Source organism: Montipora foliosa, chromosome 10 (genome assembly GCF_036669935.1).
Source record: "Montipora foliosa isolate CH-2021 chromosome 10, ASM3666993v2, whole genome shotgun sequence".
In the NCBI taxonomy this organism is placed as follows: Eukaryota; Metazoa; Cnidaria; class Anthozoa; order Scleractinia; family Acroporidae; genus Montipora; species Montipora foliosa.
In genome coordinates, this window is record NC_090878.1 from 1,970,689 (window position 1) to 1,988,161 (window position 17,473).

General features: G+C 40.0%; 1 protein-coding gene and 1 pseudogene across 3 annotated transcripts in view; both read right to left on the bottom strand.

Moving 5' to 3' along the window:
* LOC137972971 (uncharacterized) overlaps window positions 1–5,764 on the bottom strand; it is a 31,880-nt gene extending 26,116 nt beyond the window's left edge. For 2 of the 3 annotated variants that reach the window (XM_068819663.1, XM_068819665.1), the window contains exon 1: window positions 5,712–5,764. The gene's annotated coding sequence lies outside the window, so the exon portion shown is untranslated. Of the gene's footprint in view, window positions 1–5,452; window positions 5,592–5,711 lie in introns of those variants that run through there. The other variant, XM_068819664.1, reaches the window with a different exon arrangement.
* Window positions 1,527–16,162, bottom strand: LOC137974210 (histamine H2 receptor-like; annotated as a pseudogene).
* Between the last annotated feature and the right edge of the window lie 1,311 nt (window positions 16,163–17,473).

A 17,473-nucleotide genomic window follows, 5' to 3' on the forward strand; every position in this document is an offset into this window, starting at 1 on the left:
ATTCACCTTTCTCGGTGTTAAGTGTGATGATTGCTTCTTGGAGCCTAACTAGGACCGCCTCTAGCCTTTCGTCGTGCTCTGCTTGATTTGCCCCGTACACACCAGGTAGGTCTTCCAGGATTCTTTGCATGCTCCATTTGAAATGTTCTGGGGTGGAAGAAATACCAAATGGTAGACGCGTATAGCAGTACCGGCCCCATGGAGTGATAAACGTAGTTAGCAGCTTTGAGCTCTCTCTCAACTTCCATTGCCAGAACCCACTGTTGGCATCCAGCTTGGATATCACTTTCACACCAGCCAGCTTTCCCAGTGTTTGCTCTGTTGTGGGCATCGAATGATTCTCGCGAAGTACAGTTTTATTCAGCTGAATGAAGTCACCACATATACGGACGTTTCCATTTGACTTTGGGACTACTACAATAGGTGAACACCACTCTGTAGGCACATCTACCTTTTCAATCACTCCCATTGTTTCCATATGGTCCAGTTCTCCCTTGACTTTTGGCAGCAAGAGGATTGGAACACGTCTTGGTGTGGTCTGGTTGAAGGGCTCATACGATGACGTCAGTTTGATCTCATATTCTCTCCATCCATGCAACCCAGGCAACTGAAGAGCTTTGCAAAGCGCTCCTTAATTCCTTCTGCTGGCTGAGTCACAGCTGCAACCTTTGCGATGGTTTCTAATGCTAAGCAGGCGGATCTACTGAGAAGCGGGGTCTCCAAGTTCTCGACAACGTACACATCTTCTAAGCAGGATTTTCCTTTAAGTACAAGATTCGCTTTTAGTACCCCCAGGCACGACAGTGGACTTTTGCAAGGGCCAAATAGTTTCTTGCGTGACCTTTCAAGCTTGTTTTGCCCAAAAAACGCGAATAGATTGACCCACCGATAACTGTCACGTCGGCTCCGCTGTCTAGCTTGAACTGAATTTTTGTGCCATTAACGTCAATCTCTTCTTTCTAAGGTTTTCCGTCCGCGTTTCCAATCTCTCTGAGGAAGAATCCTTCATCATCCTGCTCTTCTTGCTCATTCGATTCGTCAGCTGCAATCACGCTAACTTTCTTTGGAGCCGACAAGCAAATGACATCTTTTGTTACACCTGGCTCACGTGGCGTCCTTTGCCGGGCATTTTTGGCATGCGTGATATTCCGAGATAATGCCGCAACGCATGCATTTCGTTGGTCTCCTTTGTGGCCAATTCTGTCATCGGTCTTGGTGTGCTTTTGATCCTTTTACTTCATCGATTTGTGTTGATACTTTGCTTTGAAGCGTTTCTTGTTGCTTTTTAACTGACTCGCTCTGCCTGGCACTGTTTATCGCCGATTGTAGCGTAAGGGCTGAATCCATCTGGAGTTTCTCACTCAGCTTGACATCTCATAATCCTACCACAATACAATCTCTAATTAACTCGTCTCGAAGGGTTCCAAATTCCCAGTGCTCAGACAAACAATAGAGGTCTGTGATAAATGCGTCAACTGACTCATCCGGTCCTTGCTTTCGCAAGTTAAACTTTGCACGTTCGAAGATCATTTTTCTTTCACTTTGCTGTATTTCTTCTCGTCTCCCTCAGTGAAACTAAAGCTCTTGAAAATGTCGTCTGCCTCATCTCCCATGCAGTAAATCATAGCATTAATCTGTAACAGTTCTTCGTTTTTGTTTAGTTCAGTCGAGATTCGGTACCGCTCGAACCGTCGTATCCATTTAGGCCATTCTTCTGGATTCTTGAAATCGAAAGAAGCTGGCGGGCTGATAGTGTTGGGTGCCATGTCGGTCAATCTTTCCTCGATTTTCTCCGTTTGAACGCTCCTGACACCATGTAAAATTACTCTAATAGAGAACCACATGAGACATATTGTAGATCAGAACCAATCTTATCCTTTTAATCAATTCCCCTATAAGGTTACATTGCGTCACTAGTACATGATTAACACCACAGACATCACTACACCCAAGGGACCATCAGAAATTTCAGTTGGTGTAGTGAAACAAACTAATGCCTAAAGTGAAACACAAAAAAGAGAGCAAAGGCAAAGCTTGAAAATACACAAGGCTATTAAAAAAACTTTATTGACAGAATAGGGGGAACCAAGTGTTTTCAGCTGTTTGTTCCTTGCCATTCTTGCCTTTAAAAATACTAACTGCTACATGTACTTTCAGGAAAGGGCAAAAACACACTGTGGGTCTAAGTTTTAAAATAAGTGCCTCTACCTCTCCTCTTTACAAATTATGTCTTTTTCTTCATTAATTTTATTTCCTTTATTCAACCACATCAACTAAGTTTAAATTCATCATGTCTAATAAAAGTGTGTCTTCCTATAAATATCATTATTTATATTAATTTTTACCATCATTCTCACAACTTTATCAGGCAGTGACAAATTAATTAAAACCCCTCTTTAAGGAGAGTTTGGACTTTTACAAAACGCTGTAATAAAACTGTTGGCTGACTGTTGGTAAACTACTGCCGAAAGATGACCAGCTGTCAGCCGACCATCATCCAACAGTTGGCCAACAGGTTTCATGGGGAGCTTTTCTTCAAATTTACCAATTTTTCAATAATGGGCAACTTGATGCTTGGTAACAGATGGAAGGCTGAATTGAGGTCTGTTGTGCCTGGGCTATAAAGAGACTGAAGAATTCTAGTAGCATTGTCTGGTGATCTGCTGTGGCTGAACTGCCGGCTAGTTGGCTTTCATGGACAACAAGTTCAGGGCTAGTCGCAAGGGGTTGTAGTGGAATGGTGACCACACATTTTGGTATTTTCGACTCCAGGTTTTCGAACTGTGATGGCCATTTGAGGTGGAGGTGGAGGAATCTCCAATTACGGCTTTGCTTAGTCCGGCGATGAGTTGCACTTTAGAAACCGAGAAAGGTAAGTGAAGACCCTGCAACCAAAGCTGTAGGATTTTGCCAGTGAAATTCGAAAGATCTTCTCATTGCACCAGCAAGAGACCAAGGGCAGAGTGAGTATGAATCCTGAGAAAAAAACCTGACAAATCGCTAATCAGATCAGATCAGATCAGATAATTTATTACTATTATTATTATTATTATTATTATTATTATTCTCCATTTAGCTCTGACCTCTGGCTGTTCTCATGTCGACATTCTTCCCAAGGGAGCAAGTAATAACAAATAACCAAGGGTCCCCTGGGGACACTCTCCTGGTATTTAAATGTCAAGCACCTTCCTTAAAATTCTGGCCATTCCCAATACCATAGTTTTCTGTAACAGTCCAATTCTTCCCCAAATCCCCAATTTTTCAATCCACTGCCTCTCATCCAAAGAGCCATCTGATGATGATAATGATGATGATGATGATTATTATTATTATTATTGTTATGCAGTATGTAGTACATAAGTATGCTTACAAAATAATATAAGAAGGAAAAGGCACTATTGTGTAACAATCCCTACTGTTAAACCTATTTACAAACCAATTGGTGATAACTAACGAACCAACATTTGAGAAAGGAACAAGAGTTTATATCCCTTAATAACTCGTCAAAACCTTGAATGACCTTGCTATGTTAAGGGTGTGCGATAAAACTGCCTTATGCATATTAAACAAAACCTCGTTCCCTCTATCCAAACCTAAAAACTTCCTAACTTTCTCCGCCGTCTCCATAGAGTAGCCTCCTAGTACATCAACTATCACATTAAGCTGTGTGATAGTGTGGCCGGGGAACTGTTGGCACATCTCCCATCTCAACGGCGCATACTTGTCAGTTTTCTCCTGTTCCTTCTGTTCTCTGTTGGAAACCCAAGGGCAGCTCATCTCAATAAGGATCACCTTCTTCTCTTTTCTGTCCACAATTCTCGCATCAATTCTGTTAGCCCTGACTTCCATATTTTATTATTATTATTATTATTATTATTATTATTATTATTATTATTATTATTATTATTATTATTATTATTATTATTATTTCATGTAGTATTTGGAAGGTCATACAGTAATTTTAACTCCTGCAAAGGAGCTCTTGGATTTTTCCAAGTATCCCGAGTCAATTCAATTTGTACAATTCCCATACACCACCATTTTCAAAAAGTGTGACATGTTACACTGTATTATTGACGTATCATTCCGACACTGGAATCTTTTGTTCACTAACGACACGGCAACCATAACATATTAATATGTTATTAAATAACATAAAGATAGTAGCAACCTGGAAATTTGAAAGTGAAAATTATTGATTCTAAAATTCCTTTTTTCTCATAAGTAGATGATGAATTCTTGGAAGATCCCTTCTCAAAACCTGCCCAAATACATGGTCTTCAGTTTTTTTATTTGGTGTCAAATTTTAAAGCCCATGTTCAAAATACCCATATTCAAATATAAGACTACCCCAATTTTCATATAAAATTTCAAAGCTTCATCCTTTTTCTGTTTGTCTCATGATTTTATCAATAGATCAGACTATATAATGAGCAAAGAGCTTTGCACTAATTCCAACTGTTTATTGGGGGGGGCACTTAATATGGTGCAAATGGCAGCTGTATTACAAAATATATCTTATCAAAATTACTAGTAATATTTTAAACTGGTGTCTCAATACAAAAAGATTGACAGATCACATCAGTAGTACTACAGACTGTAGATTTTTTGATTATACAACCTTACAGTCATGTCAGGGCCAAATTGCCTAACATTTAACATCAGATTTTATTCCTACAAAAAATAAGAATGGAGTTGTTTAATAGAAAACGAGAATGCGTCGCTACCTGTTACTAATGATTTACATACTGTGTACTGTATTTAATCAGGTGAGACTTCCGTCTGAGCCATGCCACTTACATGAGGCAACCAGATCCCCCCATGTTTACCACCAAATATGTCTTGCACGACCTGAAGTTTTAAGTCATGTGTTTATCTGATGTTGTGCATCACCTCAGATCAGCGACACCTGAGTTCAAGGGTAAGGTGTAGGGACAGACTACCTTCATGTATTACTGTGACTTAACAGGAATGACGGTCGCATTTGATACAGCTTTACCTCTGTTCGTGAATTGAACAAGTGTAAAGGGTCACCATGTTTTCCAAATTTACAAAGACTTTTTTTCAACCATTGCATCCCCCTTTCCCTATAAAAACGGAGCCATAATAAACCAAACGGGTATCATTGTTGACAACTACCTCACGCTGAACGTTATTGATTTGACAAGAAACAACTTGCTCAAGGCAGTGCTTTTACTTTCGATTTTATATCACGATCAGTATGCCATTTCTTTGCTAAAAAAAACGTTCGCATAAGTTTTCATGGATCCAGTAACCTTAACTTGACAAAATACCTACAAAACGAAGCTGTAGTTCCAAGTACAATGGAAAAAATACGAGACCGACTTTCAAAAAAAGCAACCATAAATAATAATGTTAAATTTATAATTTACGCTTATGGTTTTACATATCGAGATGAAGACAAAATGGCAAAGCATTGCACTTTCTTTACCTTTTCTCCCCTATCGTTGAAAACGTAGGAAATTAATCTCCACCTTATCAATAAATGCTTCATCTTCAGTGCCGTCACGTACAAAGCCTGATCGAAGGGCACATGAGGCCACGAGAACCGACTAGAAATAAAGACTGCGTTTCCCCGCTCTATCTTATATTTTGTCCGAAGAACCGAGAGTATGTTAAGGCACACAGATATATTATCAAGGTGAAATCAAGTATGTTACCCTAATCAAGGTAAAAATCACTTTTCCTACCTTCGATATCCAAGTCTTTTGTTGTGAGTGAAGAACAACAAGTCTAGGAAAACAGTCACGTGGTCATCTTTTTCGTAGAATTACCGAATTATTAGCGGAGCTCCGCGCGCGCCTTCGGCGCGCGCGCGCGGAGCACCATACTTAAGAAAATATTCCCATCGACATACCCATCGAGACCCATCGATGGGAGATGCAGTGCATGCGTAGTAAGTTAAACATTTGTTATTAAATGCGGAATAGCATTTTCGGAAAAACGCCTATTTCTCGAGAACCACTCATTACGATTTAACGAAATTCGGCAAGAAAATACTTTAGGACGTAAGTAACTGGAGTATTGAAAAAATTTGAACTGTAACAGAGGAAATTTTAGATATTCCAGTAAACCTTCAACAAGGGATAGTTAACGATCTCTCTGTCAAATTCTTATCAAAATAGTGTTAACTTGTGAGCATCGTTACTAGCTTTTTGCTTGCAAATTATAAAGAAAATCTAACGACCAGATTTTCTGCAAATAAACAAAATCGATTTTTAAAGGCCTGTTTACATTTATTCATGTTGCCATGGCAACGGCATATACGTCAGCTTAACTATCAAAAAACCGAAGTTCGTATTGTTAACTTTACATCATAGGTGGGTTGAGTTTGTCGGTTCTTTACTCTCCACCGAGATGTTTTCTCCAGGTACTCCGGTTTCCCCTCCTCTCAAAAACCAACGTTCGCATTGATTTGCTTTCATAGTTAATTTCAGTTTACGGTGTCCCCAATTAGTGCTCCAGCGCTAGAACGACTAGACACTTAAATAAAGTTCCTTCCCTTTTTCTTTCCTTAGTATATCGAAAATGGTCTATTATAAGCCAAAAGGAATAGGGACTCTCCTTTTCAGGATTAATTCCCCTAAGGAGGGAATTACACAAGAGGAAGTCTTAGGCCGGACAAACGTGAGCATACTATATGGCAAGTTTATTTTCGCCATTGACACAAGAGGTTCACGAGACAAAAATCTTGGTTTTAGCCTTGTGTTTGTGGAAACCAAAGCAAGCTATTTATTTTACTCAGAAGCTCATTAACGGGAACCTCAACCTCAACTAATTGAGTCAACCCTTTCCCGAGTAAAGTTATTTTTAGGGACAGTTTTTCTCGCGAAAAGTATCATGTTTCCCGTAAAAAGCCTTTGACGCCTAAACCGGCCTAAACCAGCCAGTCTTGGTATTTTACTCTGTCTAATGCTAGAAGATTTTACTCGTCAATGCGGAAACCCCAGGAGTCAATGGGTTAATTAATTACTCACTGAAAAACTAAAAGTCTGTTTACGAGCCAAGTGGCCCATCAGAGCCGGAGCTTATCCCGGTTTCTGTGGCATGAAGCGACTATGAGTATTTTTTTTCACTCCCCCCTGGATGGGATGCCAGTCCATCGCAGGGTTACCCCCAGCATTTCGCCGGTACCCATTTATACACCTGGGCCCGGCTCCTCGAAACCCGATTAACTTAATCCAGGATTAGCCTAAACTTTTGTTTCACGTTTTCAACTTTTTGGTGAAAGTTTCTTTTGCTTCTTTTTGTTTTTCAAGATTGACGTCTTCTCATGTAAAGTTCTGCCAAAAATCTGCGTTGAACAGCATTTGGGAGTAGAGAAATAAACTGCTTGGTTAATTTTTAATCTTAGATTAGCGTTAATCGGCTTTCGAGGAACCGGGCCCTGGGTTGTAGTTAGGCCCGTTTCAAACGTCCAAGTTTACATGTGCCGAGTCTAATGCAAATGAGAAAAATCTATTGTTTTCGCTCATTTGCATTAGATTCGGCAGATGTAAAGTTCGACGTTTGAAACGGGCCTAAAGTGTCTTGCATAAGAACACAATACAATGTCCCCAGCCAGCACCCGAACTCAATTTGGAGTCGAGCACACTAACCATGAGGCCACCGCGCCTCCCCACCCTTTGACACCTAAACCGGCGAATGGGTTAACCCATTCACCCCTAAACCCGCCAGACTTAGTATTTTACTCTGTCTAACGCCAGACGATTTACTCGTCAATGGGGAACCCCAGGAGTCAATGGGTTAACGCTGAGATAGTTCTGTTTTGATTGGCTTTTACAACAAGAGGCGTGATGAATCTCCCAAGGGAGATAAGCTTTTACAACAGGGGGCGTGATGACTTTCCCAAGGAAGATTGGCTTTTACAACAGGGGGCGTGATGAATCTACCAAGGAAGATTGGCTTTTACAACATGGGGCGTGATGAATCTCCCAAGGGAGATTGGCTTTTACAACAGGGGGGTGATGAACCTCCCAAGGGAGGCGTTCTGTGAATAAATCTACTCGAGAAAGGGTTGACTCCTTGGCCAAGTATGAGAGATAAAGGCTCCTCTTGATGAGCTCCTTTCTTACTCTGAAGAATAAAAATTGTCAAATGCAGTATTCTTTAGTTTTTAGTCTTTTGAGACAAACTTTGGCTGCTTATGTTCATTAGTTTTTAGTCTGCGACCCCACAAACAGAAAAACTTTTATTTTATTATCATGAAGAAAGGAGACCAAAAAATTCCGAAGACCCACAAGTCTCGACATGGATGGAATAATGCCCATCAGTTTACCGTACGGTACTATCTATTTTTAAAACAGGGTATGACCGGAAAAGATCACCCCGCTGCAAAATATGGTGAGACACTTCGTGACAATTTTCGTGGCAATACCTGACAATCTCAGTGTTAACCCGCGTTGCCAGATAAACAACACTCTGTTTAGGCGGAGAATAACTGCTGGGTCAGGCAATGAGCTATAGTGATTTGGTCTAAGCGCCGACTCAAAATGGCTAGCTTTCATAAATTGTCCTGTTGACACCCTCTCTTCACAGATTTTTTAATTTTACTAAAACTTTAGAAAGATCGTTTGGCATTTTACATACACAAACCTAAGTGTCTCACCTTATTTCTTGTTACAACCTTTTAGAATGGCTACTACCAGATATTTGCGGGAACAAAAGGTATTGGCATTGCGCTCAGCGCACGATTTTGCATTTAGCACGAGCAATCCCTCGTGCGGCTATAGAGTGTTTTCACGTGACGTCACAACGGCCATGTTGGTGTACCTAAACAATGGAAGGGCGGCCATGTTGGTGTCCCCAACTCATCCTCCCGGAATTGAGCTCTATTATCATGCGAACGTTTTCTTTTGCTTCGGTAGAAAAACAAGGTTATTGATCACGTGATTGAAACCACTCTATTTGATTGAGGACCAATCAGGAGATTTGCGATCATTAGGCCCTAACCTGATTGGCCATCATTTGGCAGGACGCGTATTTGCAATTAGAGAGATAGACACTTCAGGGTTATGGGATGGACATCTGTGAAAATTCATTTTCTCATTTTTTCTTTTCCTGTATCAAGCTACTGATTACAGTGTGCAAACAAGCACATTAAGCCTTTCAAAGGAAAAACAAATACGGGTATACAGAGACTGATAATGAGAGGCAACGAGGAAACTGAAACAATTGTCAGGGTAGGCTCGATTTCAGCAGCTCTCTCGAGTCAGTGGAGCGCGTGCTCCTTGCTCGAAGCAAAGGCTGGTAATCGAGTCTAGTGATAGGGCACTTAGATAGAGATTTTTAAAACCTGTTAATTGAACATCAGCCTCTTAGAAAATTTTCTGCGTTCATCTTTTCATAGGAGATAACACTTATATGGTGGATTAGTTTTCCTGTCCGGGTTTCCGGAAGGTGTTTCTTAATTGCGTATCTATTTCATCTTATCCGGCAAAACCTATTAAAAGATGATTCTTTTAGTTCTCAAGTGTAAAACTCGGCGAAGATAACAAGAACTGAATAGGCAGATTCCTTCCTGGACGAGACTGTCCAGCCAATTAGACGTCACGATGATTTTCTTGGGGATTCTAGTTTTTCATTTACGCTTTTATGGCTCACGAATTTACATAGTGATCCTCCCACAAATATCCATAGATAATTGTTTTGTCGACTTTTATTGCTTAGATTAAAGAGATTAATGGATAGATAAACATTGAATATCTTTTGAGAAATAATTATCTTGCATACCCTGCACCAGAAAACTCACCGGAAGGAGAATCGAGGAAATGAGCCGCATTTACCTTGTCTCATTAACGTTTCGCCGCACAGAATATTATGGAGCTTAAGCATGCGCATTTTTGAGACGCGGACGGCAACCGGAAGTCAGCCGTTTCACCTTTTAACTTGTCGTCACACAACCATGTTTATATTGCTAAGTCAGTATTTTCTCCATTAGAGTTGATTAGTATAAAAATCTGGGAGACACCACTGTCCTGCCACGCGAAATGTTCTCTTCCGGTTGCCGTCCGAGTCTCAAAAACGCGCGTGCTTGAGCTCCCTATTACCTAAAGATGACTAGATCAGTAGAAAATGAAAGTTGTGCCTTTCCCTTGTACAAACTATTTTCAGTTCTGCATGTCATTTTCAGCATTGTTCCCTTTTACTTATCACTGATTTCATTCGTCAGGTTCGTGTCTTGCTTGGTGATTGTCCATAGCGTTTCGCGCTGTGATAATTCGCAGTTCTTGCGTTCACACCCTGTTAACATTTCTGGACAATAATTCTACGAATGAGATCCGAAACTGTTTCATGCTAATCGAATAAATAATTGGATTCAGTAACGAATTTAATAGCATTATTGATATCGACGACTCCTTAATAATTGGAACTAACTCCCAAGGCATTCCACTCGGTTTTCGTAAAACAAAAACAGGAGCTACGACAAAAAAGGACAAAAAACACAAGACTAGCACAGTTACAATGACTACTGTTAGTCTGAATGCTTTTTTCTCCCTTGCAAAGCGTGCTCTTTCTTCTTGGGTAACTTGAAGAGCTGCAATGCGCTGTTTATGACGACGTAATTCGAGGAAAACTGCAACATGGCAGAAAATGATCAATATCATTGCTATACCATTTACAAGAATATTTGTGAATATCACGGCCGCTTTTTCAAGGGATAGAGGAATAATAACACACAGGGATATAGACCATGTCAAAACGGAAGCAGACAGCAAGCGTGTGGTGGTGACGAGATTGATGTATGCGAAAGGGCGATTTACGGCTAAAAAGCGTTCACCACTTAGTAATGCCAAATGGAGAACAGAAACAGTACTTAAAGTGCTAAGCCCTACCCTAGACCAGATCGTCAAGAAACACACCCCTTGAAACGAGCTACGTACAAGCATGATGATCCAATTTGCAATGAGAACTGGCTGAACAAACAGTCCTACAGCAAAGTCAGTCGATGCTAAAGTAGCAATTAATATGTTTGATTTGTTGGTTCTCAGTCGAGACTTCACTTTTACAGCGACCATTACTAACATGTTCAACACGACTATGGGAGGACACGCCAGGATGTTAACTAGTACGATGGAGATGATAGCAGATCGAACGAGAGGTGACTGGTCCAGCGTTTCTCCATTGGGGGATAAAAAGAAATCGCATTTATAGGAAATATCCTTGTTGTCGCTTGACAAATTGGAGTTCATCTTTCTGATTTGCTTGTGTTAGCGAACGGAATCTATTCTCTCAGCTCGGTTCTCAAGACTCGTTTTCTTCCTCGGATAATCTTTGTCCACTTCAAACTATTTTCCAAAGCTTCGCTTTCTGTCTTTTGCCAACTGCCTACTTATAGTGTCCTTCCTTTATCTCGTCTTGGAGCCCTTTTCACCTAAAAGTGAAACACCGTGGTTTAATTTGGTCAGACATTTTCAAAATGAGGTACGCTCATGTCTCGCAGGTCCATCAAAATATCTTCAGCACAGCCTTGATCATTACTGAAAACCGACATTAAATTATCAGATTATGCGTGCAGTTTCAAATTATATTGCGGTGTCTCAAAGGACAGGAAACGACCAAATTCACGAGTTTGATTGGTTAAAATCGATATTAGCCGATGTCCAACCGATCTTGCCTCATTAGTCCTAAGGTTACAAGCAAAAAATACGAACAAATCCGAATGGCTTGTTCCAATTAGTAATATTAAATGGAAGGACCAAGAGATCTCAACGAGGAAGCTGGTAAACCGAGGAAGATACGCGAAAAAGTGAAGTCCAAAATTGAGACGTTTATTTTTTGTCCCTTTGATTTCTTGTTTAGCCATATGGTATAAATCTAATTAACCGAGCTGTAGCTCGGTCGGTATGGCAGAATCGTGACCACGGTCGCAGGTGCAGACCTCATTCGCTTCGTCAAGTTCTGTACTAGCAACCTCCGTCAAGGTTAAAGAGGGCCGCCTCGGTGAATGAGAACTAAATACTAACTTTTTTCACCTGGAATTTATATGTCTATTTTACTTTTTCAGTAATCTTAAGATTTGCATTTCAATTCTGGGGTGCAAGTTTGAGGGGAAAGCAGATTGCCAAAATTGTTATGCGTCGCAATACAGTAGAAAGTCTTTGGTAAAAACATACACAGATGTTGTAATTCCATTCCTTTCAAACATTTACAGGATTTTAAGAAAACGCCTCGTGCAAGGACTAGAATTTCCGAAAGCAGAAAGCAAGACAAAACAAAAGAGTAAAATGCGCGAAAACCATCAGTACACAGCATTTTTCCTGCCCAAATTGACCGGCCACTCAGAATATTTATCAGAATATTGTCTTTTAATCTTTACTTGAAGCCATTTCTTGATAATTCTCTTCGCCGACTAATAAGTTTTGTTTTTCCTTCTTACTGGATTTGTATTGGTCAAATGTATTGGAAAATGTGCTTCCGCCTTTATAAACAAGCCTCATGTTATTTCTGGCACATAATGAATAACATTAATGGCTCTCTTAAGGACGTAAGCCTCTCTTTGTTTGAGGGTCGCAGTATCCATTGGGTCTATTGTTTTTCTCAACTAATGCCAAAAGCCGTCGTAGCAGCTGCGTATTATGAACTTCCTCGGGAGAAAAGCTTGCAGGTACTGGGAGAACGAAGAATTCCACAACTCATATCCCAGATATTATTTCTTGTATTAGAAGTCGTCGATTAAAAGTAAAAATAGAAAGTGAGGGGACTTCTGAAATATTGAGAAAAAAGATAGAAATAGTGGCCTCGTATATGTTGACTGGATTTTGTATAGGTTTGTTTAGGATTTTGAGGATTTCTAGTCCTAGCAGAAGCACGTGACCTTGAAGCATGTTACTTGCAACTCTTTTCCTTGGAACAAAGCTAGGGATTTTAGGGCCGATTTACACGATAGGATTTTGTCGCATGCGACAAGCATCACGACAGGGCTACAACATGACTTACGATTGTCGCAGCGTTTTAAAACATGTTTTAAAATGCTACGACATTTTTTCTGACGTACACAACAATCGTAAATCATGTCGTGGGCCTGTCGTAAGCCGTTGTCGCATGCGACAAAGTCGTACCGTGTAAATCGGCCCTTAGAACACCAATTTCATGCCCAAATATGGACAAAAATAAGATCGAAGCTGCACGCTCGGGAAAATGCCGGCGCTACATTACATCCAAATAAGGAGGACTTTGGTCCTCCAAATGGTTATACAGTTTTTATAATTTATCCTCTTCTAGTAAGTGTATGGCAAGTTTATCTCCAACATTTCTACCGACTCAAGAGGTTGACGAGACAAACATCTCGGTTATAACCTTGTGTTTGTGGAAACCCAAGCCAACTATTTAGCTTACTCAGGAGCTCATCAAGTCGTGGGGGGTGGGGGGGGGCCCATTCTCCACTAACTCCTTGAGTCAACCGAGTGAATTTATTTTTAGAAACAGTTTTTTCCCGCGAAAAGAGTCATGTTTCCCTTGGCGCTGAGATAGCTGTGTTTTAATTGGCTTTAACAACAGTGGGCGTGCTGAATCTCCCAAGGGAAGCGTTGTATGAATAAGATTTGACTCCGTGGCCAAGTATGGGAGATACAGGCTCCGCTTGATGAGCTTCTCTCTGAAGAATGAAACATTGTCTCTGCATTAATGGGCTTTCAAATTATTCTTTACTTTTTAGAGTTTTAGGACAAACTTTGGCTGCTCGGATTTTTTTTATAAATTCTAATGTAAATATGTCTTTTTTTAGAGTATAATTAAAACAATCGTAATTTATGTTCCATGATTAGTTTTTAGTCTGTGACCCCACAACCAGAACAATTTTATTTCGTTATCATGAATAAAGGAGACCAAAAAATACTGAAGATCATAAGTTTATAACCCAATAACAGGAAATGTGGTAGACACGCAATGATCTGTCGAGTTTTGGCGATGGAAATGCTGCAGGGAGTTTGGAAACAACTCCGAAGACCACGCGCTGTTGTGGGATACGGCGTCAAAATTTTTCTTCCCAGTCCTCCGAATTACGTCACCAGATTACCTAGAAAGGCAGGTAATCGAGCTTAGTATTAGAGCACTCAGATAGAGATTCTAAGAAGCTGTTAATTGAACATCAACCCCTTACAGAATTTTGCATGTTCATCCTTTAAAAGGATATGACACTCATATGGCGGGGTAGTCTTCCTGTCTGGGTTTCCGGAAAGTGTTTCTTAATTAATGTTTTCAAATATATGTATCTATTTCATCTTATCCGGCGAAACCTATTGAAGGATTTTTTTTTAGTTCTCAAACGTAAAATGACAACAACTGGATAGGTAGGTTCCTTCCTGGACAAAACTGTCCAGCCATTCAGAAGTGACAATAAGGATTTTCTTGGTGATTCTGTTTTTCCATTTACTGTTTTATGGCTCACAAACTTACATGCAATAGTTCTGATCCGCTCACAAATATCCATAGATAATTGTTTTGTTGACTTTTATTGCTTAAATTAAAGAGATTAATGGATAGATAAACATTGAATATCTTTTGAGAAATAATTATCTTGCATACCCTGCACCAGAAAACTCACCGGAAGGAGAATCGAGGAAATGAGCCGCATATACCTTATCTCATTAACATTTCGCGGCACAGAGTATTATGGAGCTTAAGCATGCGCATTTTTGAGACGCGGACGGCAACCGGAAGTCAGCCGTTTCTCCTTTTAACTTGTCGTCACACAACCATGTTTATATTGCTAAGTATATTTTCTCCATTAGAGTTGATTAGTATAAAAATCTGAGAGACACCACTGTCCTGCCACGCGAAATGTTCTCTTCCAGTTGCCGTCCGAGTCTCAAAAACGCGCGTGCTTGAGCTCCCTATTACCTAAAGATGACTAGATCAGTAGAAAATGAAAGTTGTGCCTTTCCCTTGTACAAACTATTTTCAGTTCTGCATATCATTTTCGGCATTGTTACCTTTTACTTATCACTGATTTCATTCGTCAGGTTCATGTCTTGCTTGGTGATTGTCCATATCGTTTGGCGCTGTGATAATTCGCAGTTCTTGCGTTCACACCCTGTTAACATTTCTGGACAATAATTCTACGAATGAGATCCGAAACTGTTTCATGCTAATCGAATAAATAATTGGATTCAGTAACGAATTTAATAGCATTATTGATATCGATAACTCCTTAATAATTGGGGCTAACTCCCAAGGCATTCCACTCGGGTTCTTTAAAACAAAAACAGGAGCAACGACAAAAAGGACAAAAAACACAAGACTGGCACAGCTACAATGATTACTGTTAGTTTGAATGCTTTTTTCTCCCTTGTAAAGCGTGATCTTTCTTCTTGGGTAACTTGAAGAGCTGCAATGCGCTGTTTATGTCGACGTAATTCGCGGAAAACTGCAACATGGCAGAAAATGATCAATATCATTGCTATACCATTTACAAGAATATTTGTGAATATCACGGCCTCTTTGTCAAGGGATAAAGGAATAATTACACACAGGGATATAGACCATGTCAAAACGGAAGAAGACAGCAAGCGTGCGGTGGTGACGAGATTGATGTATGCGAAAGGGCGATTTAGGGCGAGAAAGCGTTCACCACTTAGTAAGGCTAAATGGAGAACAGAAACAGTACTTAAAGTGCAAAACCCTACCCTAGACCAGATCGTCAAGAAACACACCCCTTGAAACGAGTTACGTACAAGCATGATGATCCAATTTGCAATGAAAACTGGTTGAACAAACAGTCCTACAGCAAAGTCAGTCGATGCTAAAGTAGCAATTAATATGTTTGATTTGTTGGTTCTCAGTCGAGACTTCACTTTTACAGCGACCATTACTAACATGTTCAACACGACTGTGGGAGGACACGCCAGGATGTTAACCAGTACGATGGAGATGATAACAGATCGAACGAGAGGTGACTGGTTCAGCGTTCCTCCATTGGCGGATAATACTAAATCGCATTTATAGGAAATATCCTTGTTGTCGCTTGACAAATTGGAGTTCATCTTTCTGATTTGCTTGTGTTAGCGAACGGAATCTGTTCTCTCAGCTCGGTCCTCAAGACTCGTTTTCTTCCTCGGATAATCTTTGTCCACTTCAAACTTTCTTCCAAAGCTTCGCTTTCTGTCTTTTGCCAACTGTCTACTTATAGTGTCCTTCCTTGATCTCGTCTTGGAGCCCTTTCACCTAAAAGTGAAACACCGTGGTTTAATTTGGTCAGACATTTTCAAAATGAGGTACGTTGATTTCTCGCAGGTCCATCAAAATATCTTCAGCACAGCCTTGATCATTACTGAAAACCGACTTTAAATTATCAGATTATGCGTGCAGTTTCAAATTATATTGCGGTGTCTCAAAGGACAGGAAACGACCAAATTGAAGAGTTGATTAGTTAAAATCGATATTAGCCACTGTCAAACCGATCTTGCCTCATTAGTCCTAAGGTTACAAACAAAAAATACGAATAAATCCGAATGGCTTGTTCCAATTAGTAATATTAAATGGAAGGACCAAGAGATCTCAACGAGGAAGCTGGTAAACCGAGGAAGATACGAGAATTAAAAATTAAGACGTTTATTTTTTGTCCTTTGGATTTCTTGTTTGGCCATATGGTACATATCTAATTAACCGAGCTAGGTCGGTCGGTATGGCAGAATCGTGACCACGGTCGCAGGTGCAGACCTCATTCGCTTCGTCAAGTTCTGTACTAGCAACCTCCGTAAAGGTTCTCCTATAAAGAGGGCCGCCTCGGTGAATGAGAACTAAATACTAACTTTTTTCACCTGGAATTTATATGTCTATTTTACTTTTTCAGTAATTTTAAGATTTGCATTTCAATTCTGGGGTGCAAGTTTGAGGGGAAAGCAGATTGCCAAAATTGTTATGCGTCGCAAAACGGTAGAAAGTCTTTGGTAAAAACATACACAGATATTGTCATTCCATTCCTTTCAAAAATTTACAGGATTTTAAGAAAAATCTTCGTGCAAGGACTAGATTTTCCGAAAGCAGAAAGCAAGACAAAACAAAAGAGTAAAATGCGCGAAAACCATCAGTACACAGCATTTTTCGTGTCCAAATTGACGGGCCACTCAGAATATTTATTACAATATTGTCTTTTAATCTTTACTTGAAGACATTTCGTGATAATTCTTTGCCGATTAATAAGTTTTGTTTTTTCCTTCTTACTGATTTGTATTGCTCAAATGTATTGGAAAATGTGCTTCCGCCTTTGTAAACAAGCCTCATGTTATTTCTGGCACATAATGAATAATATTAATGGCTCTCTTAAGGACGTAAGCCGCTCTTTGTTTGAGGGTCAGGATCCATTGGGTCTATTGTTTTTCTCAACTAATGCCAAAGGCCGTCGTAGCAGCTGCGTATTATGGACTTTTTCGGGAGAAAAGCTTTGAGGTACTAGAAGAGCGAAGAGTTCCACAACTCATATCCCAGATATTATTTCTTGTATTAGAAGTCG